Source organism: Ambystoma mexicanum, chromosome 1q (genome assembly GCF_040938575.1).
Source record: "Ambystoma mexicanum isolate Mex_15411 chromosome 1q, UKY_AmexF1_1, whole genome shotgun sequence".
NCBI classification, from domain to species: Eukaryota; Metazoa; Chordata; class Amphibia; order Caudata; family Ambystomatidae; genus Ambystoma; species Ambystoma mexicanum.
The window spans coordinates 1,544,220,588-1,544,240,575 of record NC_090922.1 but is presented as its reverse complement, the minus strand read 5'-3'; positions in this window follow the sequence as shown (position 1 = coordinate 1,544,240,575).

Sequence of the window (19,988 nt, the reverse complement as noted above, 5' to 3'; positions counted from 1 at the left end):
GATGCATCAATAGAGGGACACCCCGGTATTGCCAAGACAGAGGAAAAGTTGAAACGACAATTTTGGTGGCTCTCTTGGCGAAAAGATGTTAAATCTTTTGTGTTGTCCTGTGGTGTTTGCGCCCAAAATAAAAGTCAAAAGAAAAGACCAGCCGGTCTCCTTCAACCTCTAGACATACCGCCAGCACCCTGGCACACCCTATCAATGGATTTTATTACGGACCTGCCTCCTTGTTCGGGGTACAATACTATTCTGGTAATTGTGGATTTGTTTTCCAAAATGGCCCACTTTATTCCTTTGAAAGGTTTACCTTCAGCTTCTGTCCTAGCCAAAGGATTCCTCAAAAATATTGTTCGGCTACATGGATTCCCATCTATACTAATCTCTGACCGGGGAAGCCAATTCATTTCCCACTTCTGGCGCAAATGTTGTCAAATGGCGCAGATCGACGTAACATTATCGACCAGTCACCACCCTCAGACCGATGGTCAGACTGAGAGGACAAATCAGACCCTTGAGCAATACTTACGGTGTATGTTACAGCAATCTGAAAGCAACTGGAAAGACATTCTTTGGATAGCCGAATATGCATATAATAATTCGGTAAACTCTGGAACTGGCCACAGTCCTTTTTATACTTTGTTTGGACATCACCCTCGAACCTCAAACCTTGACTCACCTCAGAACCTCGGAATGCCTGCAGTAGAACATCTGCATTCTACAAGTACCCAAGCCTTCAAAGAGGCAACTACGCATTTACAACAAGCCAAGAGAAAATGCAAGGAGAATGCTGATCTACATCGGAGTGAAGCACCTCCGTATCAGATTGGGGATGAAGTGTGGTTAGCTACCAGACATTTACCACTCAAAGGGCCTCGAACTTTTAACCCAAAATATCTGGGACCTTATTCTATTACGGCAATAATTAATCCAGTGGCTGTTAAACTTGATTTACCAGCTAGTATGCGAATTCACCCTGTTTTTCATGTGTCACTTCTGAAACCAGTGGTACCCGGAACCCGACTACTGAAACCTCCAGAACCTATTCTAATAGATGGGGAGCCCGAATTCGAAGTGAAGAACATTTTAGACTCAAAAATGTTTACGTCAAAACTGTTCTACCTAATTGCTTGGGAGGGGTACGGACCTCAGGAGAGGTCGTGGGAACCCAGCGACCATGTGCATGCACCTCGATTAGTCAGGAAATTCCACCGACTCTTCCCAGACAAACCAAAACCCCCGGAGAGAACAACCTTGGGAGGGGCCTTTGGACAGTGTCCTGGCGCCTATGGCGCCATGCTCATAAAAGACATCAGTCCTGGCGCCACAGGCGCCAGGCTCATTATGGAAGTGCTTGAGTGCACTTACCTGATGCAGACCATGCTGCAGGATCCCGGCCTCCTTGAGGCCTGAAAGGAACTACTTTACCTGTGGGACTAATTTACCATCCGGGCATGGTCGGGGAAGGATACATACCTGATTGGAGGAAGGATACATACCTGGAACTTCTTCCAAGGCTATTTAAACCACACCCGAACAGCCACACGTGCTTCGCGTTGTTCTGCATCTAGCAGCTGGACGCTCACCGTGTCAGCTCCTGCATCCTAACTTCTGCCACGCCTGCCAGCATCCTGGATCACCTGCAAAGGAAGAGAAGAAGAGAACAGAAGAAGGAAAAGTCCTTACCTGCTAAATCCGCATCCCGGAGACATCTCGCCGACAATCCTGAAAAGGAAGACTTTTATTTAAAAGCTCATCGCGTCGATCGCTGCAGCGCCGCATTCCACTCACCTTTACAGGGCGCCTCCATGTTCAGCAGCGATCATCCGGATTCGCAGTCACACCCCAGCGCCTAGGGAGAAAAAGACCAGAACAAAAGGTGAGAGAGAGAAGGGAATAAGAAAAGCTAAATCTCCATGTTAAGACTTACCTGGTGATTCATTCCCTCTTCATTTCGAGTCCGCGCCGCATCCTGGCATTTCCGGACCCCGGCCCCTAAGGGGAAAATGAGACATCAGCGTTAATGAGCAAATGAAAAGACATTACCAAAAAACGCTCATTAAAGACTTACCTGATTTCTACAAGGATTTCACCTCTCATCTCAGGTCGGTGCCTGTTCCCCGGCATTCCGTACCCCGGCCCCTGTGGGGAAAAAGACACTAGCATTAGTACTTTAATGCATGGACACAAGGGGAACCTCTTCTCACTTCTCAAAAAACTTACCTGGAAGCCACGCAAGTTTGGTTCTCACCAATCCGAAAATCCAGTGAAGTAACTGGATACCAACGCGCCCCTGCATCAGAAGCAGGATGGAGAGCTCGTCCTTCCAGACCCTAAGAAGGATACTTCTGCGAGCAAGACAAGCCAGATTTGGGGGCCCGGTCCAGTCCGTCTTCCGAACCCTGCGCATCACCTTAGAAGAGGTCACAGCAGCGCGAACCAGGTCAGCGCCTCTGTGGGAGTCAGGTGAGCGTTACATCAACCTTGAGGGAAGCTGGGTGGTCTACTGAGGAGTCCTCTCTATATGTGGCTATGGCTGACTTCTCTAAGGCTTCCAATACCAGTATGGGGACGTCCTTAAATGGCCTACTACTATCTACCTTGAGGGAAGCTGGGTGGTCTACTGGGGAGTCCTCTCTATATGTGGCTATGGTTGACTTCTCTAAGGCTTCCGATACCAGTATGGGGACGTCCTTAAATGGCTGAGTGATTTCTACCTTGAGGGAAGCTGGGTGGTCTACTGGGGAGTCCTCTCTATATGTGGCTATGGTTGACTTCTCTAAGGCTTCCGATTCCAGTTTGGGGACATACTTAAATGGCCTAGTACTATCTACCTTGAGGGAAGCTGGGTGGTCTACTGAGAAGTCCTCTCTATGTGTGGCTATGGTTGACTTCTCTAAGGCTTCGGATACCTGTATAGGGACATCCTTAAATGCCCTAGTACCATCTACCTTGACGGAAGCTGGGTAGTCTACTGAGGAGTCCTCTCTATATTAGGCTATGGTTGACTTCTCTAAGCCTTCTGATACCAGTATGGGGACTTCCTTAAATGGCCTAGTACCTTCTACCTTGAGGGAAGCCGGATGGTCTACTGAAGAGTCCTCTCTATATGTGGCTATGGCTGACTTCTCTAAGGCTTCCGAAAGCAGTATGGGAACATCCTTAAATGGCCTCATACTATCTACCTTGAAGGAAGCTGGATGGTCTACTGAGGAGTCCTCTCTATGTGTGGCTAAGGTTGACTTCTCTAAGGCTTCCGATACCAGTATGGGGACATCCTTAAATGGCCTAGCACTATCTACCTTGAGGGAAGCTGGGTGGTCTTTACTGAGGAGTCCTCTCTAGATGTGGCTATGAATTACTTCTCTAAGGTTTCCGATACCAGTATGGGGACGTCCTTAAATGAAATAGTACTATCTACCTTCAGGGAAGCTGGGAGGTCTACTGAGGAGCCCTCTTTATATGTGGCTATGGTTGACTTCTCTAAGGCTTCCGATACCAGTATAGGGACGTCCTTAAATGGCCTAGTACCATCTACCTTGAGGGAAGCTGGGTGGTCTACTGAGGAGTCCTCTCTATATGTGGCTATGGTTGACTTCTCTAATGGCTTCTGATAGCAGTATGGGGACGTCCTTAAATATCCTAGTACCATCAACCTAGAGGGAAGCTGGGTGGTCTACTGAGGAGTCCTCTCTATATGTCGCTATGGTTGACTTCTCTAAGGCTTTTGATACCAGTATGGGGACATCCTTAAATGGCCTAGTACTATCTACCTTGAGGGAAGCTGGGTGGTCTTTACTGAGGAGTCCTCTCTATATGTGCCTATGGTTGACTTCTCTAAGGCCTCCGTTACCAGTATGGGGACGTCCATAAATGGCCTGGTACTATCTACCTTGAGAGAAGCTGGGTGGTCTATACTGAGGAGCCCTCCCTATATGTGGCTATGGTTGACTTCTCTAAGGCTTCTGATACCAATAAGGGGACTTCCTTAAATGGCCTTATACTATCTACCTTGAGGGAAGCCGGGTGGCATACTGAGGAGTCCTCTCTATATGTGGCTATGGTTGACTTCTCTAAGGCTTTCAATACCAGTATGGGGACATCCTTAAATGGCCTAGTACTATCTACCTTGAGGTAAGCTGGGTGGTATTTACTGAGTAGTCCTCTCTATATGTGTCTATTGTTGACTTCTCTAATGCTTCCGATACCAGTATGGGGACGTCCTTAAATGGCCTTATACTATCTACCTTGAGGGAAGCAGGGTGGCATACTGAGGAGTCCTCTCTATATGTGGCTATGGTTGACTTCTCTAATGGCTTCTGATACCAGTATGGGGACGTCCTTAAATGGCGGAGTACTTTCTACCTTGAGGGAAGCTGGGTGGTATTTACTGAGGAGTCATCTCTATATGTGTCTATGGTTGACTTCTCCAAGGCTTCCGATACCAGTATGTGGACATCCTTAAATGGCCTTGTACCATCTACCTTGAGGGAAGCTGGGTGGTCTACTGAGGAGCCCTCTCTATATGTGTCTATTGTTGACTTCTCTAAGGCTTCCGATACCAGTATGTGGACATCCTTAAATGGCCTTGTACCATCTACCTTGAGGTAAGCTGGGTGGTATTTACTGAGTAGTCCTCTCTATATGTGGCTATGGTTGACTTCTCTAAGGCTTCCGATTCCAGTTTGGGGACATACTTAAATGGCCTAGTACTATCTACATTGAGGGAAGCTGGGTGGTCTACTGAGGAGTCCTCTCTATGTGTGGCTATGGTTGACTTCTCTAAGGCTTCGGATACCTGTATAGGGATGTCCTTAAATGGCCTAGTACCATCTACCTTGAGGGAAGCTGGGTGGTCTACTGAGGAATCCTCTCTATATTAGGCTATGGTTGACTTCTCTAAGCCTTCTGAAACCAGTATGGGGACTTCCTTAAATGGCCTAGTACCTTCTACCTTGAGGGAAGCCGGATGGTCTACTGAAGAGTCCTCTCTATATGTGGCTATGGCTGACTTCTCTAAGGCTTCCGAAAGCAGTATGGGAACATCCTTAAATGGCCTCATACTATCTACCTTGAAGGAAGCTGGATGGTCTACTGAGGAGTCCTCTCTATGTGTGGCTAAGGTTGACTTCTCTAAGGCTTCCGATACCAGTATGGGGACATCCTTAAATGGCCTAGTACTATCTACCTTGAGGGAAGCTGGGTGGTCTTTACTGAGGAGTCCTCTCTAGATGTGGCTATGAATTACTTCTCTAAGGTTTCCGATACCAGTATGGGGACGTCCTTAAATGAAATAGTACTATCTACCTTCAGGGAAGCTGGGAGGTCTACTGAGGAGCCCTCTTTATATGTGGCTATGGTTGACTTCTCTAAGGCTTCCGATACCAGTATAGGGACGTCCTTAAATGGCCTAGTACCATCTACCTTGAGGGAAGCTGGGTGGTCTACTGAGGAGTCCTCTCTATATGTGGCTATGGTTGACTTCTCTAAGGATTCCGATACCAGTATGGGGACATCCTTAAATGGCCTAGTACTATCTACCTTGAGGGGAGCTGGGTGGTCTATACTGAGGAGTCCTCTCTATATGTGGCTATGGTTGACTTCTCTAATGGCTTCTGATAGCAGTATGGGGACGTCCTTAAATATCCTAGTACCATCAACCTAGAGGGAAGCTGGGTGGTCTACTGAGGAGTCCTCTCTATATGTCGCTATGGTTGACTTCTCTAAGGCTTTTGATACCAGTATGGGGACATCCTTAAATGGCCTAGTACTATCTACCTTGAGGGAAGCTGGGTGGTCTTTACTGAGGAGTCCTCTCTATATGTGCCTATGGTTGACTTCTCTAAGGCCTCCGTTACCAGTATGGGGACGTCCATAAATGGCCTGGTACTATCTACCTTGAGAGAAGCTGGGTGGTCTATACTGAGGAGTCCTCCCTATATGTGGCTATGGTTGACTTCTCTAAGGCTTCTGATACCAATAAGGGGACTTCCTTAAATGGCCTTATACTATCTACCTTGAGGGAAGCCGGGTGGCATACTGAGGAGTCCTCTCTATATGTGGCTATGGTTGACTTCTCTAAGGCTTTCGATACCAGTATGGGGACATCCTTAAATGGCCTAGTACTATCTACCTTGAGGTAAGCTGGGTGGTATTTACTGAGTAGTCCTCTCTATATGTGTCTATTGTTGACTTCTCTAATGCTTCCGATACCAGTATGGGGACGTCCTTAAATGGCCTTATACTATCTACCTTGAGGGAAGCAGGGTGGTATACTGAGGAGTCCTCTCTATATGTGGCTATGGTTGACTTCTCTAAGGCTTCCGATACCAGTATGGGGACGTCCTTAAATGGCGGAGTACTTTCTACCTTGAGGGAAGCTGGGTGGTATTTACTGAGGAGTCCTCTCTATATGTGTCTATGGTTGACTTCTCCAAGGCTTCCGATACCAGTATGTGGACATCCTTAAATGGCCTTGTACCATCTACCTTGAGGGAAGCTGGGTGGTCTACTGAGGAGTCCTCTCTATATGTGGCTATGGTTGACTTCTCTAAGGCTTCCGATACCAGTATGGGGGCATCCTTAAATGGCCTGCTACTATCTTCCTTGAGGGAAGCTGGATTGTCTACTGAGGAGTCCTCTCTATATGTGGCTATGGGTGACTTCTCTAAGGCTTCTGATACCAGTATGGGGACATCCTTAAATGGCCTAGTACTATCTTCCTTGAGGGAAGCTGGGTTGTCCACTGAGGAGTCCTCTCTATATGTGGCTATGGATGACTTCTCTATGGCTTCTGATACCAGTATGGGTACATCCTTAAATGGCCTAGTATACCTTGAGGGACAGCCTTAAATGGCCTGATACTATCTACCTTGAGGGAAGCTGAGTGGTCTACTGAGGAGTCCTCTCTATAAGTGGCTATGGCTGACGTCTCTAAGGCTTCTGATACCAGTATGGGGACATCCTTAAATGGCTGAGTACTTTCTACCTTGAGGGAAGCTGGGTGGTCTACTGAGGAGTCCTCTCTTTATCTGGCTATGGTTGACTTCTCTAAGGCTTCCGATACCAGTATGGGGACGTCCTTAAATGGCCTACTACTATCTACCTTGAGGGAAGCTGGGTGGTCTACTGGGGAGTCTCTATATGTGGCTATGGTTGACTTCTCTAAGGCTTCCGATACCAGTATGGGGACGTCCTTAAATGGCTGAGTGATTTCTACCTTGAGGGAAGCTGGGTGGTCTACTGAGGAGTCCTCTCTATATGTGGCTATGGATGACTTCTCTAAGGCTTTGGATACCAGTATAAGGACATTCTTAAAAGGCCTAGTACTATCTACCTTGAGGGAAGCTGGGTGGTCTACTGATGAGTCCTCTCTATATGTGGCTATGGTTGACTTCTCTAAGGCTTCGTATACCTGTATAGGGACGTCCTTAAATGGCCTACTACTATCTACCTTGAAGGAAGCTGGGTGGTCTACTGGGGAGTCCTCTCTATATGTGGCTATGGTTGACTTCTCTAAGGCTTCCGATACCAGTTTGGGGACATACTTAAATGGCCTAGTACTATCTACATTGGGGGAAGCTGGGTGGTCTACTGAGGAGTCCTCTCTATGTGTGGCTATGGTTGACTTCTCTAAGGCTTCGTATACCTGTATAGGGACGTCCTTAAATGGCCTAGTACCATCTACCTTGAGGGAAGCTGGGTGGTCTACTGAGGAGCCCTCTCTATATGTGGCTATGGTTGACTTCTCTAAGGCTTCCGATACCAGTTTGGGGACATACTTAAATGGCCTAGTACTATCTACATTGGGGGAAGCTGGGTGGTCTACTGAGGAGTCCTCTCTATGTGTGGCTATGGTTGACTTCTCTAAGGCTTCGTATACCTGTATAGGGACGTCCTTAAATGGCCTAGTACCATCTACCTTGAGGGAAGCTGGGTGGTCTACTGAGGAGCCCTCTCTATATGTGGCTATGGTTGACTTCTCTAAGGCTTCCGATACCAGTATGGGGACGTCCTTAAATGGCTTAGTACTATCTACCTTGAGGGAAGGTGGGTGGTCTACTGAGGAGCCCTCTTTATATGTGGCTATGGTTGACTTCTCTAAGGCTTCCGATACCAGTATAGGGAAGTCCTTAAATGGCCTAGTACCATCTACCTTGAGGGAAGCTGGGTGGTCTACTGAGGAGTCCTCTCTATATGTGGCTATGGTTGACTTCTCTAAGGCTTCCGATACCAGTATAGGGATGTCCTTAAATGGCCTAGTACCATCTACCTTGAGGGAAGCTGGGTGGTCTACTGATGAGTCCTCTCTATATGTGGCTATGGTTGACTTCTCTAAGGCTTTGGATACCAGTATAAGGACATTCTTAAAAGGCCTAGTACTATCTACCTTGAGGGAAGCTGGGTGGTCTACTGATGAGTCCTCTCTATATGTGGCTATGGTTGACTTCTCTAAGGCTTCTGATACCAGTATGGGGACATCCTTAAATGGCCTAGTACTATCTAGCTTGAGGGAAGCTGGGTGGTCTACTGAGGAGTCATCTCTATGTGTGGCTATGGTTGACTTCTCTAAGGCTTCCGATACCAGTATGGGGACATCCTTAAATGGCCTAGTAGTATCTACCTTGAGGGAAGCTGGGTGGTCTACTAAGGAGACCTCTCTATATGTGGTTATGGTTGACTTCTCTAAGGCTTCTGATACCAGTATGGGGACATCCTTAAAAGGCCTAGTACTATCTACCTTGAGGGAAGCTGCGTGGTCTACTGAGGAGTCCTCTCTATATGTGGCTACTGTTGACTTCTCTAAGGCTTCCAATACCAGTATGGGGACATCCGTAAATAGCCTAGTACTATCTACCTTGAGGGAAGCTGCGTGGTCTACTGAGGAGTCCTCTCTATATGTGACTATGCGTGACTTCTCTAAGTCTTCCGATACCAGTATGTGGACGTCCTTAAATGGCCTAGTAGTATCTACCTTGAGGGAAGCTGGGTGGTCTACTGAGGACTCCTCTCCATATGTGGTTATGGCTGACTTCTCTAAGGCTTCTGATACAAGTATGGGGACGTCCTTAAATGGCCTAGTACTATCTACCTTGAGGGAAGCTGGGTGGTCTACTGAGCAGCCCTATCTATATGTGGCTATGGTTGACGTCTCTAAGGCTTCCAATACCAGTATGGGGACATCCTTAAATGGCCTAGTACTATGTACCTTGAGTGAAGCTGAGTGGTCTACCGAGGAGCCCTCTCTATATGTGGCTATCGTTGACTTCTCTAAGGCTTCCGATACCAGTATGGGGTCGTCCTTAAATGGCCTAGTACTATCTACCTTGAGGGAAGCTGGGTGGTCTACTGAGGAGCCCTCTCTATATGTGGCTATCGTTGACTTCTCTAAGGCTTCCGATACCAGTATGGGGATGTGCTTAAATGTCCTAGTACTATCTACCTTGAGGGAAGCTGCGTGGTCTACTGAGGAGCTCTCTCTATATGTTGCAATGGTTGACTTCTCTAAGGCTTCCGATACGAGTATGGAAACGTCCTTAAATGGCCTAGTAGTATGTACCTTGACGGAAGCTGGGTGGTCTACTGAGGAGTCCTCTCTATATGTGGCTATGGTTGACTTCTCTAAGGCTTCCGATACGAGTATGGGAATGTCCTTAAATGGCCTAGTAGTATGTACCTTGACGGAAGCTGGGTGGTCTACTGAGGAGTCCTCTCTATATGTGGCTATGGTTGACTTCACTAAGGCTTCCAATACCAGTATGGGGACATCCTTAAATGGCCTAGTACTATCTACCTTGAGGGAAGCTGGGTGGTCTTCTGAGGAGTCCTCTCTATATGTGGCTATGGTTGACTTCTCTAAGGCTTCTGATACCAGTATGGGGACGTCCTTAAATTGCCTAGTACTGTCTACCTTCATGGAAGCTGGGTGGTCCACTGAGGAGTCCTCTCTATATGTGGCTATGGGTGACTTCTCTAAGGCTTCTGATACCAGTATGGGGACATCCTTAAATGGCCTAGTACTATCTACCTTGAGGGAAGCTGGTGGTCTACTGAGCGGTCCTCTCCATATGTGGTTATGGCTGACTTCTCTAAGGCTTCTGATACCAGTATGGGGACATCCTTAAATGGCCTAGTAGTATCTACCTTGAGGGAAGCTGGGTGGTCTATTGAGGAGCCCTCTCTATATGTGGCTAAGGCTGACTACTCTAAGGCTTCCAATACCAGTATGGGGACATCCTCAAATGACCTAGTACTATCTACCTAGCGGGATGCTGGGTGGCCTACTGAGGAGTACTTTCTATAAGTGGCTAGGGTTGACTTCTCTAAGGCTTCCGATACCAGTATGGGGACGTCCTTAAATGGCCTCATACTATCTACCTTGAGGGAAGCTGGGTGGTCTACTGAGGAGTCCTCTCTATGTGTGGCTAAGGTTGACTTCTCTAACGCTTCTGATACCAGTATGGGGACATCCTTAAATGGCCTATTAGTATCTACCTTGAGGGATGCTGGTGGTCTACTGAGGAGTCCTCTCTATATGTGGCTATGGTTGACTTCTCTAAGGCTTCCGATACGAGAATGGGAATGCCCTTAAATGGCCTAGTAGTATGTACCTTGACGGAAGCTGGGTAGTCTACTGAGGAGTCCTCTCTATATGTGGCTATGGTTGACTTCACTAAGGCTTCCGATACCAGTATGGGGACGTCCTTAAATGGCATAGTACTATCTACCTTGAGGGAAGCTGGGTGGTCTTCTGAGGAGTCCTCTCTATATGTGGCTATGGTTGACTTCTCTAAGGCTTCTGATACCAGTATGGGGACGTCCTTAAATTGCCTAGTACTGTCTACCTTCAGGGAAGCTGGGTGGTCTACTGAGGAGTCCTCTCTATATGTGGCTATGGGTGACTTCTCTAAGGTTTCTGATACCAGTATGGTGATATCCTTAAATGGCCTAGTACTATCTACCTTGAGGGAAGCTGGGTGGTCTACTGAGGAGTCCTCTCTATGTGTGGCTATGGTTGACTTCTCTAAGGCTTCCGATACCAGAATGGGGATGTCCTTAAATGGCCTAGTACTACCTACCTTGAGGGAAGCTGGGTGGTCTACTGAGTAGTCCTCTCTATATGTGGCTATGGGTGACTTCTCTAAGGCTTCTGATACCATTATGGGGACATCCTTAAAAGGCCTAGTACTATCTACCTTGAGGGAAGCTGGGTGGTCTACTGAGGGGTCCTCTCCATATGTGGCTAAGGCTGACTTCTCTAAGGCTTCCGATACCAGTATGGGGACATCCTTAAATGGCCTAGTACTATCTACCTTGAGGGAAGCTGGGTGGTCTACTGAGGAGCCCTCTCTATATTTGGCTATCGTTGACTTCTCTAAGGCTTCCGATACCAGTATGGGGACATGCTTAAATATCCTTGTACTATCTACCTTGAGGGAAGCTGCGTGGTCTACTGAGGAGTCCTCTCTATATGTTGCTATGGTTGACTTCTCTAAGGCTTCCGATGCGAGTATGGGAACGTCCTTAAATGGCCTAGTAGTATGTACCTTGACGGAAGCTGGGTGGTCTCCTGAGGAGTCCTCTCTATATGTGGCTATGGTTGACTTCTCTAAGGCTTACGATACCAGTATGGGGACATCCTTAAATGGTCTAGTACTATCTACCTTGAGGGAAGCTGGGTGGTCTTCTGAGGAGTCCTCTCTATATGTGGCTATGGTTGACTTCTCTAAGGCTTCTGATACCAGTATGGGGACGTCCTTAAATTGCCTAGTACTGTCTACCTTCAGGGAAGCTGGGTGGTCTACGGAGGAGTCCTCTTTATATGTGGCTATGGGTGACTTCTCTAAGGCTTCTGATACCAGTATGGGGACATCCTTAAATGGCCTAGTACTATCTACCTTGAGGGAAGCTGGGTGGTCTACTGAGGAGTCCTCTCTATATGTGGCTATGGTTGACTTCTCTAAGTCTTCAGATACCAGTATCGGACGTCCTTAAATGGCCTAGTACTACCTACCTTGAGGGAAGCTGGGTGGTCTACTGAGGAGCCCTCTCTATTTGTGGCTATGGTTGACTTCTCTAATGCTTCCAATACCAGTATGGGGACGTCCTTAAATTGCCTAGTACTGTCTACCTTCAGGGAAGCTGGGTGGTCTACTGAGGAGTCCTCTTTATATGTGGCTATGGGTGACTTCTCTAAGGCTTCTGATACCAGTATGGGGACGTCCTTAAATGGCCTAGTACTACCTACCTTGAGGGAAGCTGGGTGGTCTACTGAGGAGCCCTCTCTATTTGTGGCTATGGTTGACTTCTCTAATGCTTCCAATACCAGTATGGGGACATCCTTAAATGGCCTAGTACTAGCTACCTTGAGGGAAGTGTGGTGGTCTACTGAGGAGCCCTCTCTATATGTGGCTATGGTTGACTTCTCTAAGGCTTCCGATACCAGTATGGGGACATCCTTAAATGGCCTAGTACTATCTACCTTGAGTGAAGCTGGGTGGTCTACTGAGGAGCCCTCTCTATATGTGGCTAAGGCTGACTTCTCTAAGGCTTCGATACCAGTATATGAACGTCCTTAAATGGCCGAGTACTTTCTTCCTTGAGGGAAGCTGGGTGGTCTACTGAGGAGTCCTCTCTATGTGTGGATATCGTTGACTTCTCTAAGGCTTCCGATACAAAAAGTCTGGCGAGAGTTAAAGGGTTGGGAAATTCCATCTCCCTGCAGGCAATTTTAGAATATATACATTTGGATACTCAAATTCAGATGAGGTTGGATGGTGAAGGTAACTAACAGAACCAATCCCAATAGTAAAATGTCTGAGACAGGGCTGTATATTGGCGCTGTGCCTTTTTAATCTGTATCTCGCTGATCTCGATGAAGTCTTATCTACAGCAGCCTTTGTTAGTCCCAAGCAGGCGAAACCCGCGTCTGCTGAATAGTAGACGCGGGTGATGTCGTCACTGCTATTTTTTAACTCTGGTTTCCAGAAGTTTCTGACTGCCTTTCTGGCATATGCGTGAACAAATTATTTGATTATTAGCCAGAAGAAGTCAAAAATTCACCTTGCTAGATGGCCTAAAAAAGGTGAGAAATGTAAGTGTTGTGTTGGCAAGATCCTAATTGAATCCTTGAAAGAAACCATTTATTTAGGTTTCAGCATAACGGTGCACCCAAGGATGAAGTCAAGACATTGGAAAGTAAAGCTGATCAATTGACTTATCAGATGAAAAGGATCTACTGTAAGTTCTGTACATGTTCTATAAAGTCTCTGATGAGCATTTAGAGGTGTTATTGTAATAGTATTTTAATGTGCTTTTTATCTGTGGTATACTTTTTATTATATTTAATTACAACAATATGGTATGTTATTTTTATTAAAAAAGACAAGGAGTCTGCCTTTTATGAAATAGAGTAATCATGATTTGAAATATGTTATGACATTATTGGTATAAATGTAATGTAATTATTTAATCGTGTTCTTTGCTAAAGGGTTGCACTAATAGAAAAATAAAACAGATGCTAATGTATTTTGGGAAAGTTGTTCCAAAGATTTATATGGAACTGGCCTTGAGTGTCCTTATTATGGAATGTTGTTGGATAAATTATTGGGTAGGATTTGAAGAAAAAAATGTAATCTTCCATTATCCGTCCCAATATCTTGTCTACGTTTTGAACTTGGTCTCCAGTCCCTGCAGGCTTGGTTCCAGTGGCATGTACTTTCTGAATACAGAAAAATTACCTTCCTACACGTGTCTCTCTCTATATGCATAATAAACTTCAACATTTCTGCTTTACATGGAACAATATGGGAAAGCCGCCCTTTTGGAATGTGGGAGATCTAAAGTGGATCTGATTGTGAATCCACTATGCGTAAATCGTTTCCTACGTGAAACAGCTTGGATGAAAATGATCAATAGAACAAGGAACTATCAAGTACATTCCACATTCGCAAGGATTGAGAAACCTTTGGGAACACTACCCAAATACTTGCAACAGTACCTGTCTTTTTGAAACATTTTTACGGTTCCAATTAAACTTTCTACCAACTGTCGACTTTTTATTAGCTCGATCCACTAATGTTGGTTTAAGTCAGGGGAAATGTGATCTTTGCAGATTAGATGTTTCACAGACATTAAAGCACATGAGGGTAGAATGCTCGGCCTTGGCAAGTGTCAGGACTAGGTCTCTGGGCAATTTATTCATGAAGAGAGATGACACGGACTGTGGGAAAGACTGAACGCGGTAATGAGATTTTCCTAACCACAGAGGTGGTTGGAATGCTGTCAGAAATGGGCCTGTTGGGTCACATGAATGGGCAACTTAATCAGGAAGCGTGTATCTGAATTATTATGTTAGGATTTATAACGATGGTGTTTTAGCGCATTCTTTTGTATCTACATCGAATGTATTTTTTTATATGATGAGATGGATGGATTGGATGGAATTGATGTAATGAATAAAACAGATTGAATGGATACCATGGATAGAGTGGATGGAAAAGATGGATGGGGCGGATGGGGTGGATAGAATGGATGAAACGGATGAAACGGACAGGAGTAGATGAAATGGACCGGAATGGATGAAACACAAAATACTATTCCAAGATGGCAGCCATGGAAAGGGAAGCGGGGCTCTACACATAGCCCCTCTTTCCTTTCTATGGTGGCCTCTGGGAGCCAAGACGAAGGAGCCGGCTGCAGCAAATGCCGCAGGCAAAAACAGGTCAGTGGTGGGGAGATGGGAAGGGTGAAAAATAGGAAAGGTGGTGGAGGCTGTGGGGAAGATGGCAGCGTGGGAGCCGGCCATCAGGTGGAATGAAATGCGTGCTTGAACCAGCGGTTCAAGCCTGTGTTCCTAGACGCCTGATTGGATGGCTCCGCCAAGAGGGTGCTAATGCAGTATACGGCAGAGATTGGAAAACGGCAGGATTCTACCTCGCTTGAACACATCCATGTCCCTTTCTGCCCCATTCAAGGTGGCTTTTAGTTGCTGCAAAACCGAGTGATTTTCTATGAGATATGCAGTGTCTGCCTCTTTTGCTGGAAGGTCTGAGGGTGCAATCATTTGGCTTTGGTGTAACACTTCATTGCTAAGGACAGGGATGAAGATGATGGTTGTGGTAATGATCTGTTTACTTACCATAATCTTTACTTCTCCTAGATCTAATCTTTCTCTTCACAATATTTACACCCACCTCTCCTACCCTGAAGGACAGGTGGCCCCATCCTTGCCTTCATACAGTGTCTTTCATTGGAGTTATAAAGTCTTAGATGCCGGGTGACAGGGGCAGGGCAATACAATAGAAAAATAAAAACATTGTTGAGTATAGACTGCTATGGGACGGTGTTGACCTCAAATGTTAAGTCCTGTAATGTGGAAGATAGTTTTAGGAGAAGTGACCAACAATTCAGTGCACTGTCCTGTACAATGACATGAAGTAATATCTGAAACCTTTGCTTCTTTCAACAGGGAGTAGAGCCATCACCGAAACCGAGGGTATGGAAATGAACATGAGATTATGAGATAAGCAGAGGAATAAGAGACGTGCTGCAGAAGATGGTCACTGCCATTCCACAGAACCTTTAATGAAAGAGTCATCCTCTCGATAGAGCCCAAAGCCCGGCACATCTTTGAGGATCCATGCATAGTGGAAGGCATTTTCCTGCAGAGTTTGTGGGATGTTCTTTAATCACAGGTCCAGTCCAATCAGACACATAAGAGGATAGCTCAGGAGTAGCATGTTTGTCTTGGAAGCAAGAAAACGCTGAGCAACACAGGTTTGAATCATGGCCCCGCACTCTGGTCTCTGGTATTAAGTGCTTAATAAAAGATTAAATAATTGATTCATCTCACATGTTTGTGTAAGCATCAGAGGATCCATACTAGGGAAAACCCTGCAAGTGGGCAGAGTGCAAAAAAGCTTCACTGATTCAACAGCGATGAGCATTCATCATAGAGTCCATACTGGAGAAAAGCCCTACGAGTGCACAGAGTGCAACAAAAGGTTCAGTAAATCCTCACACCTGAGAAGTCATCTCATGATCCACACTGGTGAGAAGCCCTACAAGTGCACAGAGTGCAAGAAAAACTTCAGTTCATCTTCTACCCTGAAATACCATCAGAGGATCCATACAGGTGTGAAGCCGTACGAGTGCACAGAGTGCAAAAAAAGCGTCAGTCGATCCTCAGCCCTGAAAAACCATCAGCGGATCCATACTGGAGAGAAGCCCTACAAGTGCACAGAGTGCAAGAAAAGCTTCCGTGGTTCTTCACACCTGAGACGCCATCTCATGCTCCACACTGGAGAGAAGCCCTACAAGTGCACAGAGTGCAATAAAAGCTTCAGTCAATCCTCAAATCTGAGAATCCATCTCATGGTCCACACTGGTGTGAAGCCCTACAAGTGCACAGAGTGTAATAAAAGCTTCAGTCAATCCTCAAATCTGAGAATCCATCTCATGATCCACACTGGTGAGAAGCCCTACAAGTGCACAGAGTGCAAGAAAAGCTTCAGTTCATCCTCAACCCTGAAATACCATCAGAGGATCCATACAGGTGTGAAGCCGTACAAGTGCACAGAGTGCAAGAAAAGCTTCAGTCGATCCTCAACCCTAAAAAGCCATCAGCGGATCCATACTGGAGAGAAGCCCTACAAGTGCACAGAGTGTAAGAAAAGCTTCAGTGAGTCCTCACATCTGAGAACCCATCAGAGGAACCATACTGGAGAAAAGCCCTACAAGTGCACAGAGTGCAAGACAAGTTTCAGTGAGTCCTCACACCTGAGAAACCATCTCAGGATCCACACTGGAGAGAAGCCCTATAAGTGTACAGAGTGCATAAAAAGCTTTAGTGATTCCTCACACCTGAGAAGCCATGTCAGGATCCACACTGGAGAGAAGCCCTTCAAGTGCACCGAGTGCAAGAAAAGCTTCCATGGTTCCTCACACCTGAGACGCCATCTCATGAGCCACACTGGAGAAAAGCCCTACAAGTGCACAGAGTGCAAGGAAAGCTTCAGTCAATCCTCAAACCTGAGAAGCCATCTCATGAGCCACACTGGAGAGAAGCCCTACAAGTGCACAGAGTGCAAGAAAAGCTTCAGTCAATCCACAACACTGAACAGACACCAGAAGATCCATTCTTTAAAGAAAAGTGTGTTTAGCAGATCTTTGAAGACCCTACTGTTCCCATAGTTGCCAAGTGGCAATGTTGTGAATGTGATTCTGCCAGTGATTATCGCTGAGAAGCCCTTAGGCCATCACTAATAGCATAAGAAAATAGTGCACTCTGAGAAAAATAAACAAGTACTGCACAAGTCCTGAGAGGCACATAAAATTGAATAAAAGAGATACAATCGCAGCAACATTCAGGACTCGGCAGCAGGAGACGAATGGTGCAATTACAATTGTTAGTTGCATTTTTAAAAACATAAAAATTGTTTAAATACTGTACAACAAAAATTATTAATAGGCAAATGGCACCACTGCTGAAAAGTAGGAGCACAAAGTAGGAGCACAAAATACAATCTCACCCCAAGTCACATGCAGAGCAGACGTGGTGTTACTCGAAGCATCTCTGAAAGGCATAACAACAACCAAATTCCTGAGAAAGACTAAGGAAAAAGCCAAGGAGAATCCATCTTAACAGGGACACGTGAAATTCATTGAATGTACACTAAACAGAACTATTATAGGAAACCTACATCAAGAGCCATTAGGACAATAAAGCAATTTAACCATCTGGGATTCATGAAAGGAACGATCAAATAAAAAGCGAACAAAACCAAATAAATCCATAAAAAAGCTGAGAAGGTAAAACCCTAAGCCCTGAGTCTGTGCCACATTTCAGACTGAAACAATTATTGAGGCACGAGGGCCGAGCTCAATGCAGTAAATAACTATAGCAACACTGTGAATCAACAACAGCAACCTGGCCAACAGGAAAAGCATTTCTACGTTTCAGAAATCTATGCCCCAAGATTATGGAACCTCCTCCCCATCAGCATCAGACTTGCCCCCACGATCCTACAATTCATAAAAGAACACAAGGCCCACCTCTTCAAGGAGTCTCTCATCCTCAACACCTAGGCCATCACATCACCCCTAACGTCACCTCACTCGCTAGATACGGCCCACCACTCTCTGACACCCAGTACAGCTGTACCCCTCTGTATCTCACCCCGCTGTATATTTGTTCTGTTACCTCTGAAAAGCGCTCAATTATGCATCTGTATCTGGAGCAACTTGATTTCTGGATAAAATTATAACTTAAGTGTTAAAGTTAGTAGAAGGTCTCTGTAAGTGGGTTTGGCCTTGTGGGGGTGATCGGTATTGTGTGGGTGCTGGTGGGGCATATACAATATTCCATTGGTGGGGCAAAGTTTAAGATAGAAATTTAAAAGCGGGATCACCTTATATGTGACACAGGGAGATCCCTCTTTAAAATGTCTATCTCTTGGGGTACCAACTTTGCCTGGGCAACAGGATATTATATATGCCACTCCAGGCACCCCCACAGGGCCACACCCAGTTACAGAGACCTTCATCCGACTTCATCACTTAAGTTTCCATTTTATCCAGAACACAAGTTACCCCAAAACTAACACTAGATTTTCCAGATACAAATGCATCTATTTGCAGTGAGCGATAGACACAGAATGTACTGGGAACCTTGGAATATTATTGCTAAGGCTTTTCATGTGCTGGCTGCTACCATCTTTTGCTATAATAAGCAGCAGGTTTGACGAAGCAATGAGATACTGTGTGTGCGTCTCTCTCTCTCTCCCTCTATCTCCTCCCTCTTCTTCTTTTACCTACCATGTAATATATTTATGATTATATAAACTTTCGTTCAGCCTTGAGAAAGACCTTTGACGATGGAAACAAATGTCGGCTGATTCACACAAATTGTCAATTAAATCTGCTTTGTTGAAATGTTGGACATTTCTATTACCATTATTTTGAACAGCCAGCGCGAGATATCAGGGCGCAACCTTCACCCATTGCTCTGAAGCCTTAACGACGGTCCTCTCTGTCAGGATCGTCAGCTTTGGAAGCTTCTCGTGTTGTTGCTTTGTCAAATATCCACGCCCATTCTTCCTCTTTGGAAGCTTCTCGTGTTGTTGCTTTGTCAGATATCCACACCCATTCTTCCTCTTTGGAAGCTTCTCGTGTTGTTGCTTTGTCAGATATCCACGTCCATTCTTCCTCTTTGGAAGCTCCTCGTGTTGTTGCTTTGTCAGATATGCACGCCCATTCTTCCTCTTTAGAAGCTTCTCGTGTTGTTGCTTTGTCAGATATCCACACCCATTCTTCCTCTTTGGAAGCTTCTCGTGTTGTTGCTTTGTCAGATATCCACGTCCATTCTTCCTCTTTGGAAGCTTCTCGTGTTGTTGCTTTGTCAGATATTCATGTCCATTCTTCCTCTTTGGAAGCTTCACATGGTGTTGCCTTGTCGGATATCCATGTCCATTCTTTCTCTTTGGAAGCTTCTTGTGTTGTTGCTTTGTCAGACATCCATGTCCATTCTTTCTCTTTGGATGCTTCTCGTGTTGTTGCTTTGTCGGATCTCCATGTCCATTCTTCCTCTTTGGAAGCTTCTCCTGTTGTTGCTTTGTAAGATACCCATGTCCATTCTTCCTCTTTGGAAGCTTCTCGTGCTGTTGCTTTGTCAGATATCCATGTCCATTCTTCCTCTTTGGAAGCTTCTCATATTGTTGCTTTGCCAGATATCCATGTCCATTCTTCCACTTTGGAAGCTTCTCGTGTTGTTGCTTTGTCAGATATCCATATCCATTCTTCCTCTTTGGAAGCTTCTCATGTTGTTGCTTTGTCAGATATACATGTCCATTCTTCCTCTTTGGAAGCTTATCGTGTTGTTGCTTTGTCAGATATCCATGTCCATTCTTCCTCTTTGGAAGCTTCTCGTGTTGTTGCTTTGTCAGATATCCATGTCCATTCTTCCTCTTTGGAGCTTCTCGTCCTGTTGC